We start from the raw sequence: 18,391 nt of genomic DNA on the forward strand, positions 1-18,391 counted from the left end.
TCCCGACCTTTGAGGGAATATCCACTATGAGAGAAGATAAAAAATTGGCAATAAGGTGATTCAATGAAATCTTGAACCTATGAGGGTACACAAAGAGAAAATAAGTCAATACCGTCAAACTCGGCGGTGTCTGAATTCGAGAAGAATTGAGACCACAACCCGATGAAAAAATTAAGATTCAGATCAGAGATCAAGTCAGAAAAACAACAAACATAGGGGCTAACTTGGATAGACAGTTGAAAGCATATCTCGTCAAACTCCTAGGAGAAAATTCTGACCTTTTTGCATGGAAGATCTCTGACATGCCAGGAATACATCTCGATCTCATGAGTCATAAGCTTGCCGTTTATCCAAGCTCACGACATGTCCAACAGAAACAATGAAATGTTGAACCTGAAAAGGCGCAAGTCATTGAAGAACAAGTCCAAGCATTATTAGAAGCCAGGTTCATAAGTGAAATAACCGTTATGGCTAGCCAATGTAGTGCTCGTAATGAAACAAAACGGAAAGTGGAGGATGTGTTTCGATTACACTGACCTCAATAAATTTTGTCCTAAGGATCCTTACCATCTTTCCAGCTTCAACGCTCTGGTAGATTTGGCTTCAAGCTACAAGTACTTATCCTTTATGGATGCATATTCGGGATACAACCAAATCCTGATGTATAAGCCGGATCAAGAAAGGACTTCTTTCATTACTCTTAAAACAAATTATTATTACGTGGTAATACCTTTTGGATTAAAGAATACTAGAGCCACGTACCAACGATTAATGAATAAGGTATTTTCATCACACCTCGGGAAGTTAATGGAAGTCTATGTGGATGACATGCTTATCAAGGCAAAAGAAGAAACCAATCTATTGTCTGACTTAGCAGAAGTATTTAACACGACCAGCACGGGATGAGACTAAATCCCTTAAAGTGCATCATCATAGTGAAAGCCGAAAAGTTCTTAGGATTTATGCTTACCCAAAGGGGCATTGAAGCCAACAGGGATAAATGCAAAGCAATACTTGAGATGAAAAGCCCGACCTATCTGAAGGAAGTTTAGCAACTAAATGGCAGGATGGCAGCCTTATCCAGATTTCTAGCAGGGTCGGCTCTAAAATCTTTACCTATTTTAAATACCTAAGAAGGGATGACAATTTGAGTGGACTCAGGAATGTGAGAAAACTTTTCAAGGCTTCAAAATTTTTTTGAGGAGAGGAACTCTTACTATACTTAGCAGTAGCAAGCAAGGCCATAGCCTCTACATTCATCCAAGAAGACATAAACAGACAACAACCTATCTACTTCACCAGCAAGCAGAAAGGCCTTACAATGGACAGAACTAAAACATCAAAAAATAGAAAAGTTTGCCTATGCCCTAATCCTCACCTCCAAAAGACTCCGACCTTATTTCTAAGCCCATACCAAAAAGATATCCGAACTAACCAACCCATGAAGCACATCCTCTAAAAGACGAATATCACGTGTCGGATGCTATAATGTATTATGGAATTGTTTGATTTTGACCTCAAATACGAAACTCATACATCAATCAAATCACAATATCTGGCCGACTTTCTGGCCAAGTACACAGGAGTTCAAGGGGACTATATAGCCTGGCATCTATATGTAGATGGATCATTAAATAAAGTTAGAAATAGAGCATGAATTATTCTTGAGAATGAAGAAGGAACCCGGATAGAGCTCTCACTAAAATTTGAGTTTCCAGCCTTCAACAATCAAACGGAATATGAAGCCAGGCTTGCTGGCTTGAGGCTAGCCAAAGAAGTTGGGGCAGCAAAAATCATAGTGTTTAGTGACTCTTAGGTAATAACTTCACAGATAAATGGGACTTACCAGGCCAAAGATCCCAATATGAAGAAGTACCTAGAAGAAATATTAGAACTATTAACTCAATTCCAGGAAGCAGAGGTCAAGCACATAACTCTAGAATTAAACAATCGAGCTGATGCCCTTTCCAAATTAGCCAGCACCAAGTCATGAGGCAACAATAAAAGTATAATTCAAGAAACTCTCCTGACCCTATCAGTGACAAAAAAATTTGACAGGTCGGACATTCTGACAATTACAAATCTGAATTTGGGTTGGATGACACCCATCATTGAATTCCTCAAATTCGATGTCCTCCCTGAAAAGGAAAAAGAGGCAAGGAGACTTATAAGGGACGCACAGAACTATACCTTGGTCCACAATGTACTCTATAAAAGAGGAATCACGCCCTTACTGAAGTATGTTTTGACCTCATCGACAGAAGAAGTATTAGAAGAAGCCATAGTGGCATTTGTAAAATTCACCTAGGAGCTAGATCACTAGCTAAGAAGGTTTTGTGAGCAGGCTTCTACTGGCCAACCTTACAAAAGGAAGTAGCTGACTTTGTTAAGAGATGCCAGTCCTGCCAAAAACTTGTCAATTTTCATTACCACCAAAAGAACTTATCAGCATCACCTCACTGTGACCATTTACAGAATGGGGTCTGGATCCACTCGAACCATTTTCTCATAGTTGGGATTGATTATTTTACTAAGTGGATTAAAGCAGAACATCTGGCAACTATCAGGGCCCAAGGAAGTTAGAAATTCCTCTACAAGAATAATGTTACCCAGTTTAGAGTCCCATACTCCATTACTACGGATAATGGTACCTAGTTTATCAACTTAACCTTCAAAAGCTTGGTGAAAAAGCCTCAAGATTAAGCATCAATTCACGTTGGTAGAGCACCCTCAGGCCAATGAACAAGCAGAAACTGCGAATAAAGTCATACAGGCCAGGCTCAAGCAAAGACTACAAGATGCAAAGTGTAAGAACCCGAATTTTTTACGCTAAACCATTTTAATAAAATAATAATTTTAAGTGCCCGAGATGGATTCAAAATTTAGAAGTTTTAATTTGAAAGTAAAAAGGTGAAATTTGGTTTCAATGAATTTTTCTGAGTTGGAAAATATATTTTCTGCGAAAGACCGAGAACCAGCAGTCGAACCGGTCGAACCGGTTCAAGTCTGTTCGGTACTATGTTTTGAGAAAAAATAATATTTTTAAAAATTGATTTATTGTTTTGAAAGGACAAAAATAATTTAAAATTTAAAAATCGGGCACTAATCTTAAAGGTTTTGGCCCAAAGTGGGCCAAACGGGCTAAAAACGCTAACGGGTTGGACCGAGTCCAAGGTCCAACATATATATGTGTGATTAATGAGTTTCAAACTCATTTTGAAAGGAAGAGAGAGAGAGAACTCGGATAGGAGATGGTGGGGGGTGAAACCCCATTGTTACTATTCATCCTCCACTTCCGGAAGCCATAACTTTTGATCTGGAGCTCCGATTGACGAGCTGTTTACGGCCACGCAAAGCTCTCGACGAGATCTTCCTTTTTATCAAATTTTTATTGGTAAGAACTCGAAGCTCACTTCCCAGTTTTCTGCCCTAAGTTTCTGTGCATTTTGGGTTTAGTTCTTTAGCAAGTTTTGTGGTTTTTGCTTGTTTAGGTGATCTCTAGTAGCGGGTAAATGTTAGATTTTACCATTAATCTCGTTGGATAAGGTAAAGTTTCACTAAACCCTTGTGTTTAGTTGTTTTGTGTATATTAGGTTTTGATGTTGGTATATATATGTGATGTTAGATTGAGTTTTGGTGTTTGTTGGAGTTGGTTGAGGTTTTGGATCAAGTTTGATGGTTTCGTTTTGGTGTTTGGAGTGTTTGGAAATCGACCAAGGTATGATTTTGGTTTTCTTTATGTAATATGTAATGTTCATGGACACTTAGGCTAGTTGACCCTAAGATAGGATTGAATGATATTGGTGCATAAATAATTATGTGTGAATTGATGTAATTGTTAGTTATATTGAATTATTATGGTAGATGATGATTATTGGGGATTGTTGGTGTTAATGAGTATTGATGATTGATGTTGTTGGTAATTGAAAGTAAATTGTGATCTAGAGATTGGTATGAGAGTGGGTGGAGTGGATATGGTTGATGAGAAATATTATATGTTGATGGTTGTTGGTGTTGAGAAAGTAGATAATAAATGTTGTTGATTATTATTGTTGATAAGGGTTTTTGATATGGTTGATGAGTAATGATAAATAATTGATTTTGTGGGTGATGGTGATTGTTGAGAAGTATTAGTATTAATGATGTATTATGATGTGGAATGATGTGGGTGAGTGTGTATGTTGATATGAGGAACATGAATGTTGGTTTTGATGACTATTGTTTGGAAGATGTGAGTTTTATGAGATTAATAAAAAGAGTTGTAGTAGTTGATGTTGTTGATGATTCATGGAAATGCCATTTTTGAATGAAAAGAATTATGATTGTTTATGATATCTTGAATGTTGAGGAATAAGGAATTTGATGGTTCAAAATGGTGTTGACGAGTTATGATGTTAATTGTGTGAGAAGGGTGAAGTTGAGGTTTAAATTTGTGAATTATGAGTTATGGTTGGGTTATGGTGAAAAGATTGAGTTAGAGAGGTTTGATGGTTGAGAATGGTATAATATGTTGTAAAGGGTAGTTTATGATGGGAATTGGAGTTTGAAGTGGTTTGGTTTGGTCTTGGTTGTGTTTTATAAAGGAATTGTGGAAATTGTGATTTTGGGTAAAAGTTAGTTTTTGGTGAACTTTGTCTGATCATAACTTTTGCCTCGGTTTTTAAAATTGGGTGAAATTTGTTTAGAATTTAAGATCTTTAAAAACCCTTTAAATCGATATAAAGTTTGTGAAATTTGAAATTTTGTAGAGGAAGTTATGATCATTCAAAGTTGGTGTTTAAAATCTGAAATTCTGCAAGGCTGCAGAATTTCATGATTTCTGATATGTGCGAGCGCACACCCTGCAAAAATTTTGACCTGTGCGGACGCACACATCTGTGCTCACGCACAGGTAGGAAAATGCGTTCTGTTTGCAGCGATAGCACAGCTTGTGCGCGCACATATCTAAGGAAGAATTTCAACCTGTGCGGATGCACAGGCCTGTGCGGACGCACACGTTGGGAAGGCCAGTCTGTTAGGGGCACTGGCATAGGTTGTACGAGTGAACAGACTCTGTAAGTTTTGCCACCTGTGCGTGCGCACTCACACACCCCTGTGCGGCCGCACACGCCCTGTTTCTCAAATTTTACTTTTTTTTTCAACTATTCTACCTTCCCAACAAGGTTGTAAGCTTCTATAACACCATTTTAAGACTCTTGGGCTTGTTTTTGGGCATTAGATTATAGGAAAGGCCTTAGGAGAATTTATTTGGGTTTTACTTTGAAAAGTTAGCATATTTGGGTTTAGGTTTCTGGTGTACTGAGGATGAGTTGGTTGAGAGGAGGAAGAGTGGTGAATATGGTGATTGCTAACAGTGAATTTGAGAAATTGATAAACTATGAGTTTGGAATGGAAATCATGAATTGATGATAGATGTGATGAGTTGAGGACTCAAAAAGGGATGAATGATCTTGATGAATGTTGAGAGTGTGCCAGGCACTATATCCTTGGAATGTTGAGAGTTGATAAATGGAAGTGATTTGAGATGAGAAATAATGATGATTTGAGATTGATGGACTTGTGGATGTGGATAGTGAGCCAGGCACTATATCCTTGGAATGATTTGTGATGAATTATATGTTGTTGTTGTTTTCCTTCTTTGCCGCAAGAGTGTGCCATGCACTATATTCTCGAAACGATAGTGTGCCAGACACTATATCCTCAGAACAAAAGCGTGCCATGCGCTATATCCTCGGAAGTGGCAGAAAGGTGACATCCGAAAGGATGTGTCGGGTTGGCATTCATAGACCGACAAGTGATATCACGAGCCAATAGGATAGACATTCATCATATGCATCTCTTATGTGTTTGTTTGCTTTGACTACTTGAGTTTGCCTAATTGTATAATATGCTTACTTGCTTCTTGAATTAATTGTGATATATGATTATTACCTGTGTATTACTTGTTTGCATTAATTGTGTTTGTCTGGTGCTGAGGAGGTTAGGTAGGTAGTGGCGATGGGATCGCACGGAGGTTAGGGTGGCAAAGGCTGTGGGATACAGCGGTGTGATTAATTCTAGTTAGAATTCCCCTAAGTTAGACAACCCTGCTTATGGTTTATGGTTAAATTCTTTATTTATTTATTTTGTTCTAAGCTTGAATATCCGTATGTGATGTGAAGTTCTATGATTGCCTTCGGCATCCCGGAGCCTTACATCTTACATCATTGGGCACTGTTACCATATTGAGAACCTCCGGTTCTCATTCTATACTTTGTTGTTGTTTTTCAGATACAGGTCGTAGTCCACCTCGGTGAGATTGCGGATATGGTGACAGAGCGGAGTATGGTTCCTCCTTGGTTTATTTATGTTTTTCTTATGTCGTATTATTCTCTCACCTTTTGTATATTCAACTTTATGGCCTTAGAGGCTTATTTGAGAGATAAGTTGTATAAGCTGTTTTAAACTCCAAAAACTCTGTATTGTTCTATTTGTAACTAGTCGGCTTAAACTCCGCAAGCTGCGGCTAGTTCTATATATATATATATATTTAGAATTGTTGTAACCCTTGATTAACCTTTTCTTTACGGCTAGAGGTAAGGTTTAGGGTAATTGGGGTGTTACATAAAGGGAGCATGGGCCGAAGAGCTTCCCTAAGTCTTGTGGACATATCGGAAAACTCCCCATTCAACAACTGGAGAATCCCCATTTCTACTTGCTTATGACATAAAAACAATGATCCCCATAGATGTTAATGAAGAAAGTCCAAGGGTTAGATTCTATAACGAACTTGGAAACACCCGATCTCAAATGGAAAAACTCGATCTTCATCCAGAAATCTGAGATCAAGCTCGGATAAGGAAAGAAGCATTAAAACAAAGAATTACCACAAGGTACAACAATAAAGTCATCAAAAGAAACTTTTCCATGAATGACCTCATACTGATAAAAAACTGACATCAGCATACAAAAGTCGGGTAAAGGAAAGCTGGCTGCAAACTGGAAAGGGCCTTACAAGACAGTCTTAGAAAAGGGTTATTTCAAAGTGTCCGACCAACAAGGGAACAAACTTTCAAGGTCATGGCATGCATGTAACGTAAAAAGGTACTACAGTTAGAAAGCAAACCTTGTTCCATGATATTCTCTTTTTCTCGACTTCATGGTTTTTTTTTTTACGAAAAAAGTTTTTCTGAAGAGGGTTTTAACAAGGCATCATAACAAGGACTAGGAGTTAGACACAAGAAAATCTTAGTAGCAAATACCACTTGTAAATCATTTTCATTAATGATAATTCATCCTTCATTTCATTGATTGTTTTACCACACGCACTAAGTTAAGCTCGAAAAAGTGCGAAAATTATTACCCGACCCACGTGATCGGCAAGATGAAGTGACGAGGTTCAAATTAGTATAAAAAGTTATATAAGTAGATCATGACCTGATCTCATTAAAGCTACTTAAAAGCAAGTTAGTAAAAGAGGTGAGCCTAAAACGAATCGCAAAAGTAACTTGATAAACCGACTACTTGAAGTCGCCACCTAGTTAACAGAGTTTCCCGATTAAGGGAACACATAATCTCGTATTCACAAAGGATTATTACAAAATAATCCAAATAAATGTCTGACATCCATAGGTTGGACAAGTTATCTGACCTCTTAGAGAAACTCGACCAAATCGGGTTAAACAAGAGAGTCATCAATAACTAGTCCAAATATTTTACTATAGAAAGCCGAAAGTAGTTAGAACTCAAATAATTCGAGAAAAAATGTTCAGAAGATGTTTTAAGAACTATCGCAAAATAAATTGTGAAAAAGTTTTTAAGGGCCTAAACAAAGACAAAATATCCAACTACAACTATTACAAATATAAATTGTTTAAAGACCCACAAGCCGGATCATAGAATACCAAAGAGTTTGTGAAAAGAAACTAAAAAAGGTCATGTTCATCTGCGGTCACATCAGCTTGGGTCCCTGGGAGAGTCTCGACAATAGGGTTTGAAGAGGAAGGAGGGGGTCTTCATCCATTCGATTTAGGAAGCTTTGGGAGGTTTCCTCAGCTCGGGCACTTGATGTCTTTGGATCTCCAAAAGGAAGGTCAACATCTGTAGGAGGGACAATCCTCCCATCAACCCCAACCTTGTCAGGGTTGTTAGGGGAGAGGTCCACTTCTAGAGCCAGAACCCAGAAATGAGCTTTTAGATTCTCAGTCATTTCATCTACAACTCGGGCTACCGACTCCTCCAGATTCGCATACTCCTCCTTTAATCCGGCGATCTCATCCTTCAAATATAATTTCTCTCCAAACACATGAGTATAGCTTTCTTCAGCCTTCTTCTTCAGACCCTCTGCCATGACACAGGCAGCCTCAGATTGTTTCTCTTTCTCTCAAAATTTTGATAGATCAACAGAAAGAACCTCCTTCTCCTTCTCTAACTCTTGCTTGGTCTCCCGCGAAGATGACACCTTAGCCTAAAGGTTGGTCAAAGCTCGTTAAGTAGCACCAACGGGAGTTTCCTCGAGTTGTTTTAGCAAAGCAAATCAAACCCCTGTCGTTTGGATACCGTCTCGGGCCAACACCTGAAGATGATTTTTTATGGAGACATCATCCATGTTTATAAAGCTATGAGGGAGGATGTGTTATTCACAAAAGGCCACAGCATTGAAACCTTGGTCATATACACTGCCAGACTCAGAAGTCTTACGCTTTTTTAAACTCGGCTCGGAAAGAGGAGGCGCAGGAGGGGTAGTATTAATAGTGGACCCGGAAAAAGGAGTAAGAGGAGGAGGAGAAGGATCAAGAAGAACTTAGCAGATTGAGAGGAACCTGAGTCCGACTTGGAAGAAGAGGAAAGGTCACCTGACTTGCTAGCCTTTTTCAATTGGATAGCTTGGGCAACAACATTCTTCTTGACCTGACGCAAACCTTTCAAAGCGTCCGACCCACTAGTCATCCTTGCTACAAAATCAAACATAAAGTCTAGGTTATATAAACATAATAAATATCAACAAGAAGATATCTACAAAATGCAAAGGAGTACTACCTAGCTCGGTACGAACATAACTCAGCTTTCCTATCAGAAATTTCTTGGTGTCAAGGTTAAGAGCTCGGCCCCAACACTCTTGGAACAGGGCAACTACACACTCCTCTACCTCGTCTAAAACTTTGAGATTGTATTTAATAATATTGGGGAACTCCTCCTAGTACAGACTAACAATAAATTCACCTTGTTCCTTCAAAAATAAAGGTCGGACACTTTCTACAGATCAGATCTTGAAAAAGTAATTTTTGAAATCATAGAAAGAATCATCAAAAATGGAGAAAACTTTCCTTCCTTGAACAGCTCAGAAAGAAACTCAGCCTTGTTTTTTGGAAAGTAATGGCTTGGTGAGTTGAAAGAGGTAAAAGAAGACCTTGGAAGATAAAAGAAGGTCAAGCCCCAACTTATTAACTGATAAATTTTCATAAAATTCCAAGAATTGGGTTGAAGTTGAAACGGGACAACTTTACAAAGATGAAGAATTTTGGACTCAAAATCGGAAAATGGAAGACTCACCCCCAGCCTAGTAAACAAACACTCGTATATATATAGAAAATGACTTTCCTTCTTGTCAAGTCGGGGAAAGCAAATTCTATCCTCAGAGCCAGGAGCTATTATCTCATACTTACCCTCCTCCTCCCATTCTTTACATAACCTATGCTGCTTACAAAAATTTTCAACATACTCATTATCGACTACGGGGATAGCGGAAAGAATAGTAATATCTACCCAATCTAAGTCGGACGAAACCTTAGAAGACATGCTAAGTATTACTGAATGATACATAGAAAGATATACCTACAAAACAGCAAAAGAAAATTATCACTACAAGCCGGAATACTGGGCTAAGCAATATACACATTCAAACAATTCATAAGAGGTTGGGTCATCTTCAACAAAATGAAAAGAACTCCATAATTCTTAACCCCTCTCGCAGACATAGAAATCAATCTATGCTACTAGAACTTGAAATGACATTGTTATCAAAAGCAAAAAATGGCACTATTTGGGGGCACAAAGCAAAGTCCCACATTCAGCACAAATTCAAATCATAAGAATGACTTTCAAAGAAAGGCTACTACTAAACGAACATCTAGGAAGATTATTGCAAAAAAAAACATCCACAAATACTACTAAGAAGTTATTTTTTCACACAAACATAAAAAATAATAGAATTAGAAGCATAAATACATTATCCAACAAAAAATATAGTTGCAGGAAATAAAACTAAGAAGGAAAGACCAACCTTGAGGGAGTATCGAATGCACGTGACAATAAAATACGAATATTCCAAAAACTTTCATGCAAGCACAAATGAAAAACTGAAGCAGAATTTCAAGACAGAGAAATCTTGAAAAGAAAATGAGGTCACGGTGAGGGAAATGAAATGCCTTAGGAGAGAATGAAGTAAAAGTCCCATAGGAAGAAGCAAAAATAAGAAAGAGAAAAGGGATTAGGCTTATATAAGATTCTAGGGGCAAAATGGTAAATTTACCCTCCCCCATTTAATAATGCGCACGGTTACCAAAGTAATCGTAAGAAACGTACGAATAAATATTAAAAGACGCAACATTTGAGATTCGTGGACAAGTCGAGTACCCGACCTAATTCCTTGAAAGACGGATTACCCGACGTGATGGAACAACATCGTAATAAATTAGCTCGACCTCTAAATGCATGAGTCCGATCTAATGAAGTCCAGTCTCAAGCACGGAGATTGTCCATACCTTGGCCCACTATTTAAGTCAATCTCAAGATAAGTAAAGCCCAATCAAACATATATCGACTGGATCGATACCTATCTGACCTCACAGAAGTCGAGCGCGACAACGCTATACTAGCCCTGCCTGCTTGTCCGAATCAGTAACTAACTCCTACAATCTCTCCATTCATCTAGAAAGGAGATCTGAACAACCTGCCTACCAAAAGGGAGTAACCAACCCACACCAAAGGTGGGACTACTCAAAAGGTGGTTATTGACTCTACATCTACACTTATAAATACCTTGACACTTTCAGGTATACTTTGAACCCAATCTACTAAAAACCTTTCAAAAATCCTTGCTTACTTAAGCATCGGAGTCCTTTGCAGGTACCACCCCCACCTCTGTTCACAAACAACTCGGACGGATTCTGATGTGTGAGCATCTTTCCTTTATTTTCTATTTATTTTAAATTAGAAGTTAACAAGTTTTAATCTTATTTTAGTGATTGAAACCTCTTTGGACGCTACTTTGAGTTGCTTTGGTATTTTTTATTTTAGATGAAGTTTGGATCGGTTTAGCAGAATTCGCATGCAAGAAAAAAAAGAAGAGTTTGGAAGCTGCCAAGCTGGAGCTAAACGCGGACCTGGGCGTTTAGCGCCAACAACTCAGAAACGCGTGGAAGCCCTCTGCCCATTGGGCCGCTAAATACCAAGCCAGGAAGACAAAATCGAAGGAAGAGCTTTTGCCCACTAGGGCACTAAACATTGAATCTGCCATTTAGCGCCAACAACACGGATCACATTTTTTCCACAGGAGCATCGTTAGTTGGATTTAGCTTTTAATTGTTATATCTTATTTTATTTTAGTTATTTTTATTAACAAAAAAATCTTTTAGCATTAGAATTTATTATTTTATTTTAGTTTCAAATTAAATTAGGTTAGATATAAAATGGAAAAGATTTAGCCCTTCGAGGATCTACACACTTACGCACTTTCACATTTTCTTAACCCTAGTTTTCTCTCTGAGCCATGAGCCACAAAATCTCCTTGGTTAAGGTTAGGAGCTCTGTTTATTTCTATGGATTAATACAATTATCATTCTATTTTAATTAATATACTGATTCAATTTCAAGGATTACTTTCGTTCTTCATCTTATGAATCTGAGTATATTGGAAGAATAACTCTCATTCTACATGAATTCTTGTTGATTCTTGGAAAAGTGATCTCACTTGAATACTAGTTTGAAAGTATATTCCTCCTAAATTGCTAATTGCTTGGACTTAATGGGATACGTGACATATAATCCTCTTATATTTGGGTAATTAGGGTTTTTGTGGCTAATAAACTAGAATTGAACCTAACCCTCTAATCTATATTAAGTGACCAAGGAATTGGCAGTTGATTAGGTTAGAGGAGACTAAATCACTAAGGAATTAGGGTTTAGTCAATTATAGTGTGCCATGAAATGAATCTTGCATTATTAAATTAGTTGTTAAGAAATATTAATCAGGAAGAATAAACATCTCTGAAGCCTTAACTATCTTGTCACATATTTCTCACACCAATTTCACTATTTGCTTCCCTTACCCTCTAAATTTCTGTTTAATGCTTTTGAACCTCAAAACACCATTTTCTGTTTGTCTGACTAAGTGAATCACTCGACTATTGCTGCTCAGTCCATCAATCCTCGTGGGATCGACCTTCACTCACCTAAAGTATTACTTGGTACGACCCGGTGCACTTGCCAGTTAGTTTGTGCACTTTGAATTCCGCACCAGATTCATCCTCAATGGAGAAGACATCGGACACATCACCCAAAGACGTTTAAACCTCACGTTCAAGTCCAAAGCAATCCAGTTTCGAGTAACCCTCGGAACATGAGTCTATTGCAAGTGTTTCACTACTAAATCATTATCGATTAGAATTTAAAAGTTAGACATCACTCTCTCTCATAATAATCCGAATCCAAGTTAACTCATTGTTAACCATTACGGTGACAACAACATTAACACGAACACAATAACATCGACAAAGCAATAAGAGCCAAGCAACAACAACATCAACGGTAACAATGCATTTGTTCCAATGATTATCTGAACATGATGTGTTTGAGTTTGAATATGAGGTCCAGATTCTTTTTGAAGTTTATGCATATTTTATGAATTAAGATTGAGAAATATTTTTATGTGTGGTGAAGTATTTATATAATTGGAATGATAGTATAGCTATCACGTTATAACTTTTCCATCTATAATGATGGGTAGTTATTTCCCTTTTGTTTATGGAGTTGTTGTAATCCCATATTTATACATGTTAGTGTAGTTGAGATCTTCTTTCTGCACAAATCGGATCGGATCGCAACTAAAATAGTCAAGCTTCATCAAGTCGGAGGGACATATTTGGTGTAATGGACATGAATTCTTTATAGTTTGGGTCTTATTTATTAATGTAACAACAATAACAACAACATGAATAGCATTATTGAAAAACTTTTAAATTTTTTTCTAAAAAAAAATATTAATTTAATGTTATAAATTTTCTTTTATCTACGCTAGATTAATTATGATATTTTTTATTTTTTATTCATTTTTATTCTTATTTTTCTTTATATTGATTCTAGTAATATTAAATCAAATTAATTAGAATAGTTGTTAGATAATATAAAAAACCAAACAAGCACAATTTTTCTCTATGTTTATTTTGAGAATTAGGTTCATTTGAATTTATAATGACTGTTCATGTAGTAAATCATGTTTGGAATAAGAATTTTTTTTTCATAAATTGTGGTTTAAAAATAAGATTTATGAAAATTTGTTGTGTAGTCATAAATCGCAATCTAAACCCATAATTTATATTTATTTTTTTCGCATAAATTGTGGTTTATAACAAAGATTTATGTACAATTTTTTATTAGTCATAAGTTGTGGTTTAAAATAATAATTTATATGTATTTTTCGTAATTTATATGTTGTTAAAATAAGGTGAAATGGTAATGTACTCTCAGATTAATAACATCACTTTCTCTTAATTATACTTTTTTTTTTTTTAAATTATCCCAATCTTTATTTAAATATATGAACAACATCAACAATAATAATTATTATTATTATTAATGGTTCAAAAATGTGAGAATAGACCAAAATCAAAGCTACATATTTTATCTATTTTATAAAAAAATTATATTTATATTTCTATAAGTGTTCAAACAAAATCGTTTAAATAAAGCCTATAACTTAATTTGATCTTTGTTCCATTTTGGGTTGCTATTTTTTTTTTTTCAATTTTCTTTGAATTTTCTTAACAAGTGTTTATCAGTAGTATAATTTTTTTATAAACATATTATAAATACTTTGAAAATTTTATCAAGTATTTTTTGTTTATTTGTTAATACGATTTGTGATAGAAGGGAGTCAAGTTTATGATGGTTTCCGATACACAGTTAGTTAGGAATCGGCATGATGTACATGTTAGTTAGATAGTTTTGGAGTTTATTAGGAGAATGTCAGCATGGCACTAGTTAGTTAGAGATTAATTTAAGCCTTTTGGATATTTGTAGTCACAAGATACTGTATATATAAATCTACATGTAACTAGTTAGAGTAGTGACATTCATCATTATAGAAATGTGAATACAAGAGAGCAATTTCTCTCTCTGCGTTCATAGCTCTCTGCTTCTTCTCTATGCGTGATTTCTCTCTTTGCAAGCTCTTGAACACAACCTTTTATCATGGTGTGGTGAGCGTGGAAGGAGCTGAAGAAGAAGTCGAATGATGAATCCATTGTTACGATTGAATTGTTCGTCCAAGTTCCTGTTCAAAACAATCTTCATCTTCTCATCTTGATCTACTCTTCAGTTTTTCTTTTCTCTACTTACCTCCATTCTTCCCCTTCACGTTTGAACTCATTCGATAGAGCTGATGAGAGTTGCTCCATTTCTCGTCTAATAGTCACACTGATAGAGATTTGGAGGCTCCGATCACGAGATCGAACATGAAAGATCCTGGATCTATCTCAAAATCTCTCGAAGAATCCAGTAAACACAAATCTTGAGACTGTGTAATGGCCGACTCAGAAGGCAACTCAAACAAGGAAGATCAATAATTCTCGGCTTCAGATCTTCAAAAACTGGCGAAATTGATGAATCTTCAGCTGGCACTGATGCATAATCAAATGCCTCAAGCAGGGAAGACGAGCTGGAACCTGCTACGAGATGTTTCGAGTCCATTTTATCTCCAGCCTGGTGACAATCCAGGTATACCTCTCACAATGAATCAATTAACAATTCTAAACTATCACTCTTGGTCGAAATCAGTTTTGTTTTCCTTTAAATCAAAGAACAAGCTAAGTTTCATCGACGGTTCCCTCCCAAAACTGAACAGATCTGATGATTCATTTCAGACCTGGGATAGGTGCAATACTCTAGTCTTGTCTTGGCTGCACGCATCTATTAGAAGTGAAATTTTGCACAATGTTCTATCATGCAATGTAGCGTGTGATCTCTGAAAAGATCTTAGGTACCGATTTTATCAGGGAGATTTGTTTAGAATTGCAAAATTGGAAGAGGAAATGTTTGCGATTAAATAAGGTGATTCCTCCATCACATCTTATTTTACAAGACTCAAAGTTTTATGGGAGGAACTGGATGAATTCCAACCAATTATAAAATATGAATGTGATGATTCATGCTCATGCGGCATTGAACTTATGAAGAAGTATAGGTCTCAGACTCATATTGTTCGATTATTGAGAGGACTGAATGACGATTACTCAACGGCCAAATCTCAGATCATGCTCATTAAGCCACTCCCTGATGTGAATGAGGTTTATTCATTACTGTTGCAGCAAGAGTGCCAGCTACCACGCTCAAGCCACGGCGATGGGAAGCTGTTAATAAATGCTGCCATGAACTTCAATAACCCCTCCAACAATCGTGTTTGTGGAAGTAGGCAAGATGACTCACGTGGTAGGGGCAGGGGGCGCTCCAACTGGGGGAGAGGCACTAATGGACATGGTCAATTGAGGAAGTGCTCGTACTGTGGGAGGACTGGACATTTAGTTGACACATGCTACCATAAGCATGGTTTCCCTCCTCACTACAAGCATAGTTCTGACCTAAAAACCATCAACAATGTGAACACTGATGAAGATTTGCAAAAGATCAGTGAGCCCCATTTGGAAGATAGTGAGAGCTTGGACTACCTGTTTTTGAAGGAACAAAAACAAGCTTTAATTGAGTTGTTTCACAACCATGGTGGCAAGCCTGCTCAAAACATCAATCTGGCTACTAAAGTCTATGCTCCATTCAAAGGTATATACAAAATTCTATTTATCTCCAAACATAAATTGAAGTGCACAGATTAGATTCTCGACACAGGTGCCACGGCACATGTGGCTTGTTCTTTAAAATTGTTCACTAGTTTTCGAAGAGTAAATCCAATCACACTTCAATTGTCAGATGGTTCAAGAATTATCACTGCCATCAGCGGGACAATTAATTTTTCAACCAAATTTCAACTTCAAAATGTTCTATATGTTCCATTTTTTACTTTCAACCTTATCTCAATTTCAAAAGCTACTGCATCCCTTTTATGCCAATTTTCGTTCAATGATTTGAATTGTGAGATCCAGGACAAGATGAGCTTGAGGATGATTGGCACTGCTGAACTAACGGCAGGCCTATATATCTTGGACTCTGCCCACATGCATACACTACACTCAATCTCACAGCATTCTCAATTAGTCAATAAGAAAGGTTATGTCAATAATGTTGTAAATAAGTCCGATTTAGTAGCCCTATGACATAGTAGACTAGGACATATTGCTAATAAAAGAATAGAGGCTATGCAAAAGCACTATGATTTTCTTCAGAGCCAAATGAAACATGTCACTTGTGAACCCTGCCATTTTGCTAAGCAAAAGCGCCTTTCTTTCCCTCTTAGCAAAACAAAATCCACTTCTTGTTTTGATATATCCACATGGACATTTGGGGCCATTAGCTGTTGCTTCTAGTCAAGGCCATAAATATTTCTTGTCCATTGTGGATGATAAGAGCAGGTTCACCTGGGCATATTTCATGAAGAGCAAAGCTGAAGTAGCACATTTAGTTTCTATTTTTGTACAATTAATTGATACACAATTTCAAAAATGAATAAAATGCATAAGAAGTGATAATGGCAAAGAGTTCCTACTGCACTCTTTTTATGAATCAAAAGGAATCATTCATCAAACTACTTGTGTGGAAACTCCACAAAAAAATGGAGTCGTGGAGCGCAAGCATCAAGATATGTTAAATATGGCTAGAGCGCTTATTTTTCAAAGTCATTTGCCTCATCATCTTTGGACTTTTGCTATAGCTCATGCCATACATATCTTGAACTGAGTTCCCTCTAGCTCTATAAATGCATCAAGCCCCTTTCAAGAATTGTTCCACTCTTTACCTGACATCTCTTATTTTTGAACTTTTGGGTGTTTGACCTTTGCTTCCACCCTAAGTGCTCACAGAAAGAAATTGGAAAAGAGAGCAAGAAAGGCTGTTTTCTTGGGGTTCAAAACGAATACTAAAGGTTTTTTATTGATGGATCTATACTCAAAAGAGGTTTTTCTCTCAAGAGATGTCATCTTCTATGAGGACATTTTTCCCTTTCACCAATACAATGCCTTTAATGATTCACATGGTGCATCTATTTTGGATACCTTGTCATTCTATCATAATGATTTAGCACATCATGCTTCTGCACAATCCTCCTCTATTGTGCCTCAAATGCTGCCAGTTCATTCACACATACCTTCAAGCACACAAACACATCACCCTACTCATGCATCCTTAGATCAGCAGGTGTCACCCTTACATTCTCCACACTTGCATGATGATCACAACATGCCAACATTTGCTTCAAGCCCCCCATCTAACTCACCATCACATGATCATGTAGCTTTAGAACAACCTCATGTAGACCAGCATCTTAGGCGCTCAAATAGGATTAGAAAGTCACCTGCACGTTTAGCAGAATATTCTCAGAGATTTGCAAGTCCTTTTATGTAGGCCGATTACCCTGTTCTGTGATAATGAATCAGCGATTCATATTGCTTCGAATCCAGTTTTTTACGAGCGTACCAAGCATATCGAAATTGACTGCCACACTGTTCGAGATCGAGTGCAGGATGGTTCTTTGAAGCTGTTACCGGTCCCTTCCTCTGAATAGGTTGCCGATATTCTCACCAAGAGCTTGGCACCAGGGCCGTTTGCAAAGATTCATTGCAAGCTTGGAATGCATGACGTTCATGTTCCAAGCTTGAGGGAGGCTGATAAAAGGGAGTGGAGCTCATGATGGTTTCCGATACACAGTTAGTTAGGAATCGACATGATGTACATGTTAGTTAGATAGTTTTGGAGTTTGTTAGGAGAATGCCAGCATGGCACTAGTTAGTTAGAGATTAATTTAAGTCTTTTGGATATTTGTAGTCACAAGACACTGTATATATAAACCTACATGTAATTAGTTAGAATAGTGAGATTCATCATTATAAAAATGTGAATACAAGAAAGTAATTTCTCTCTCTGCATTCATAACTCTCTGCTTCTTCTCTATGCATGATTTCTCTCTTTGCAAGCTCATGAATGTAACCTTTTATCAATTTGTTTTTTAAAATTATAAATATCATAGACTATG

The 18,391-nt window shown here is 37.0% G+C and overlaps 1 pseudogene; it reads left to right on the forward strand.

Moving 5' to 3' along the window:
• The first annotated feature begins 14,822 nt into the window (after nt 1-14,822).
• LOC148575937 (uncharacterized) lies at nt 14,823-17,923 on the forward strand (annotated as a pseudogene).
• Nucleotides 17,924-18,391: the final 468 nt, after the last annotated feature.

Source organism: Arachis ipaensis, chromosome B1, assembly GCF_059453495.1.
Source record: "Arachis ipaensis isolate K30076 ecotype BB chromosome B1, ASM5945349v1, whole genome shotgun sequence".
In the NCBI taxonomy this organism is placed as follows: domain Eukaryota; kingdom Viridiplantae; phylum Streptophyta; class Magnoliopsida; order Fabales; family Fabaceae; genus Arachis; species Arachis ipaensis.